Source organism: Alosa sapidissima, chromosome 15 (assembly GCF_018492685.1).
Source record: "Alosa sapidissima isolate fAloSap1 chromosome 15, fAloSap1.pri, whole genome shotgun sequence".
Taxonomy (NCBI): Eukaryota; Metazoa; Chordata; class Actinopteri; order Clupeiformes; family Clupeidae; genus Alosa; species Alosa sapidissima.
In genome coordinates this window covers 21,741,633-21,745,637 of record NC_055971.1, presented here as the reverse complement: position 1 = coordinate 21,745,637, position 4,005 = coordinate 21,741,633, and the positions used below count along the sequence as shown (strand labels likewise).

Sequence of the window (4,005 nt, the reverse complement as noted above, 5' to 3'; positions counted from 1 at the left end):
TGCACATATAAACATATCTTTTGAGAAAAAAAACTGTTTTTAAAACATAATTAAAACTTCAGCAAATGGAAACAGACATAAACCATAAACAACAGTATTCCAACAGTCCCTAAAACTATGGTTAGATATCATATTCCACTATTCAAAAATATGTTATGTTGTAGTGGTCCTGGAACAAAGTGTTCTATTTTACAAGCAAGGATTTTTTCCCCATCTTTTTAGTATGTACTTTCTTCTCATTTAGTACAAGGTCATGCGGTAAAATGTTAACATCTCTTCCCATAAAGAAAGTGTTAGATTTGGCATAAATGGCCCACTGTAGAGTAATATCACCCAACAACATTCATTATTTTTTAAATGTTTTTAATTCCTTTTTTAGCAAAAAAGGCAACACACAGATAGGCTACAAAGATCCAACAATATTGAGAATTGAGAAAAGGAAAGAGAACGGATAACTGTACTTTCAAAAAAAGAGGGGGGAATAGGAGTTTGAAAAAAAAGAAATTCCATCATCTTGGTAACTGATGGAACATTTTTTTGTGTTCACCATGGTTTTCTCTAATTTGTTGCAAATGTCGAGGAAGAAGCATGGTTAGCATGCAAGACATAAAGTGGGTCCATTGAAATTTGTTGTCTCAGCATTTCAACATTACGTGAATGTTATGAATCCATGAAATCTTTATGGCAAAAGCTTTTCATGAGGGAGAGATAGGACACACGGAGGAGAGAGAGGGGAAACATCTTATATTCCACAAATCTTTTTTCCATTATTCACAATATACCTTTTTTATTTTAATAAATACAAAACAACAACACTGTGATTTCAAAAGAAACATATTATAAACAAAAAAGTTAGTATTTTTTTAAAAAAAAGTCACTAAAATGCATTGGACATTTCAAATATTGATATTAATTTGGTATGTTCTCTTTCTGATATCTCACCTTTTCCCAGATGAAAATGCTTCGAACTGGCACGTTACTCAGTGAAAGAGGGCTTATGGAAAACCCACTGCCAATAAGAACCAGAGAAATCAAAATAATAGCAATAAAAAAAAAGGTTTGGAAGGGGATTTTTCATCAGTCAGATTGGAATGAACTTCAATGTGATGATGCATATGAATATATTTATATATACATATGTAGGCCTAGACACACACGAACACCACCAAAACAAAAACAAATCAAAACAAAAAAAAGATCATGAGATGCTCTTTGCACCTCATTTTCAGAAGACTGGCCACGATATCGAGATGATGTGACATGAACATGGCGCTCAAGAACTCATGAACAGTAAAGGACCGAAATGCTCAATAAAGCCGTTAGCTCCACACCCTCGTTATCAACACTAATTGTACAGTATAAAACTGGAGAGAAGAGCAAACAAACAGTCATTAAACCAGTAAATCCTGAATGTTACTGTAACCGTAAAAAATATCATTTGAAAAAAAGCAGCGTGGTTTTTCACTTGATATTTAGTTCTGCATGGTTTCACTTTAGAAAAGGAATAACAAGCAATACGATCGAAAGGTGCAAGAAAAAGAGAGTTTGAAAGACCAACATGAATATAACAAAGAATGTAAAACCCAAAATATATATTTAACCAAAATAGTGTCTGAATTCTGTACTGCTTGGTAAACTGTGTTCGGTGACTGAGAGTATAGACCCTTTCAACAAGGTAAACAAAAACAATGCTTGAACATTCTATTTGGGCCCCAATCTACTTCCTCTGCATTAAGATAACATATGGAATGTTAAAAAGGAAGTCTTGTGGGGCCAACTATGATGCTGATAATGGAACTCTCTTGAAAGGGTCCATTGTGGTTTGCTCATTGCTTGTGAGACAGAGGCAGTAGTAAACTTTACAAAAAGATCGTTCTTTAGTACTCTGTACACATATGCAAGATCGTTCTTTAGTACTCTGTACACATATGCATTGCCAATCTCATATTGAGTTATGTCTCATGCCCAGACCTGCAATGCCCAGCACTTTATGGAGTATTGCTTAACCTGGACAACTGATCAGCCACAGTGGATTTTTCCTTGTGTCTCCTTGAATACACTGGTTCGTGCTGTTGAGAGCCTCAGTGCTGTTTTGCATGTGACGACTCTAAGTGCTTTAAAACAATAAATAACAAAAACTAATTCTATTTGCCAGTCTATTTAGTACAGGGTTGTTAACACATGTGAATGCTTTTCACTTTGTCGGTTTTTTTTTTCTTCAGCACTGGAGTGAGGCTGTGGATGCCTCAGCAGCATCTGAAAGCTCAGATGCATGAAGCCTGACCGCAAGTGCTTCAGCTCTCCCAGCGGCAGAGCCGCCCTGGCGCTTCGTTTGTCTGAATTAACGTAAAACTACACATGAAAGGAAGAAAAAAACAGATAAGAGCTAGCAGGAGCAGGGGAGAGACTCTTGTAAAACTCTCAAGCGTACAGACCACCAGCCTGGAGCAACACGTCCACATCTCCCTCCTCAGTGGATGTCCACAGGAATTAGTGGACTCTGATGTTTAACCAATTTCAAAAAGTCGATGTGGGCAACTGAGAGAAGCGTTTTTTTTCTTGGAGCGAGCACAAACAGAGATCAAGCAGAAAAGAAATGAAAGACGCAAAACAACGGCATTGGCCATCACAAAGGGCTAGTATTAGGGGTTATTAGCCTTGAAATATTTTCAACTCAAATGTTGATAAACTGTGATGGACTTCAGGTCCAACTGCAGGGTTTGGGTTGGGTTGAGTTGAGGGTGGTGGTGGTGGTGGGGGGGTCAATTGTGTCTCTTGAGGGCAATCAGAATGCGTTGGGGAGGGGTTCAACTGTGCAATAGCGGAGCGGGTTTGGGGGGGATTCTATTTCAACCACTTGTAAACCGTGGAGAAAACAAACATTGGGACAATCCATCGTCAGACGCGTCAAACCCTCTGGAGACCCATGGAGCTCAATCAGCTCCAGCCTCGCCCTTTCGTCGCCCTCACACACACACACACACACACACACACACACACACACACACACACACACACACACACACACACACACATACATACAGCCACCATCAAACACTGCCTAATCCCCCATCAGAGGGAGAAATCTCCACCATGGTTACAAATGCACGAACACTTACACACACACACACACACACACACACACACACACACACACACACACACACACACACACACACACACGCACACACACACGCAGGGCCAACACCTGTTTACTGTGTGCAGCCCCCCTGCCCTGGGCCCCGTGACTACTTAGTTAATATCTCTCTGTACATTGCTACTGTATATATCTTCTTATCTCTTAGTTTACAGTACAGAAATCTCCACTTCACAGATCCCCGATCAGCTTCTTCATGTCAGCAGGAGCTATGCTTTTTGTGCTTATCACCAAAATTGCAGTGCAAAAAATAATAATAATTAATAATAATAATCATAATCATAATAGCAACAATTAATCAATGGTAATTATTAACACATGGAGGATCATAAAATAATTACTTTATGGCACGACAGCCTTTCCATTCACATATAGTACAGATAATCTGATGAAACCAACAGTATGAGAAATTAAAAACAAAACAAGAAAAGGTTGAACAGAAAATGGCTTGCATAGCAATGCAAAAACAATGTTAAGAACATATTTACAGGAAAAATCCCTTTTGCTCTCCGTACTTTAGCAATCTGGATGGATATCTTCCATTCTTTTGTTTCATTACTTTTTTTTTTTAAGTCTTCTCACAAAAAAAGTCAGTTTTTTTTTTAAGGTGGAAGGTGGGAGATAACTTCTTGAAAGGATAAAAATGTCAAATCAACGTTGTGTGGTCTGTCTTTACATGGACATTTACAGATTTGCCACAATGTTTCCCCGCTGTCGCCCTCATCTTCGTCTTTCCCCTCCTCTCCTTGTGGTGAGACATAGTGACGGATGAAGTCCAAGTTTCCCACAGAACAGAGGAAACGTGTAAGTGAGGACAGACATGGCATACTCCTGCTTCAGCATCCTCA

General features: G+C 38.8%; 1 protein-coding gene across 1 annotated transcript in view; it reads right to left on the bottom strand.

The window, feature by feature from the left end:
* Nucleotides 1-346: 346 nt before the first annotated feature.
* The window catches only part of LOC121684357 (roundabout homolog 2-like), an 18,920-nt gene continuing 15,261 nt past the window's right edge, over nucleotides 347-4,005 (bottom strand). Inside the window, exon 8 of the mRNA XM_042064353.1 lies at nucleotides 347-4,005. This exon is cut by the window's right edge and continues 7 nt beyond it. The gene's annotated coding sequence lies outside the window, so the exon portion shown is untranslated.